This window comes from Tupaia chinensis, unplaced genomic scaffold (assembly GCF_000334495.1).
Source record: "Tupaia chinensis unplaced genomic scaffold, TupChi_1.0 Scaffold141414_1, whole genome shotgun sequence".
NCBI lineage: Eukaryota > Metazoa > Chordata > Mammalia > Scandentia > Tupaiidae > Tupaia > Tupaia belangeri.
This window is the reverse complement of record NW_006201276.1, coordinates 650,015-650,755: the sequence shown is the minus strand read 5'-3', so window position 1 is coordinate 650,755 and position 741 is coordinate 650,015.

Below are 741 nucleotides of genomic sequence, written 5' to 3'. Positions count from 1 at the left end.
GTATATGGGGGGGGGGTACCAACAAAACATACCAGGCATATGAGCAGGCACCTAAGATCCTAATGAACTAGAGAGCTGGGGAAAGTGGATCTGGCATAACAAGACCCTAGTGAAGGTGCTTTTTCTCTGTCTCCCCACTTCCTCTCAGACATTCATGTTTTCTATCATAATATAAAAAAAGAAAAAGAAAAACCATGTGTGGTTGGGACTAGCAGATTGTGTATTGCAGCTTCAACTCCATTCAGTAGAGATTATGGGTCCCCCCTCCCTAAGAGTACCAGTTCCTAAAGTCTCCCTTTGCTATAACTATGTGAGAAAAGAGAAAAACAGAGGAAAACAGGATTCCCCCCTCCTCTGAGCTTTAGGAATTCTTTCTCTCAATTATTGAGCCAGAACTATAAGATGTCTCTTGAAGTCTCCATCTACACTACAGTGTTCACTTCCAGGTTTACAACAGGACTAAGTTCAGCCTAGGAATCCCAGAGTGGGAAAAATGGGAAAAACTCAGCACCAGTTTGCTTCTTCAAATCCTGGTGTTTTTCTCTAATATGCTTGTTGTCATTTATAATACTTTTCAGAATGATCAAATATGGCCAGACCTCAGTAGTACCATTAATAGCATACCAAATTTCAGTGCCAAAAGCCACATGGATGATAAGAGTTCAGGTCCCTGAGAGGTGAAATCTCTCCAAAAAATAAATAAATAAATAAATAAAATACATCATTCCAGTGGTTGTGTGG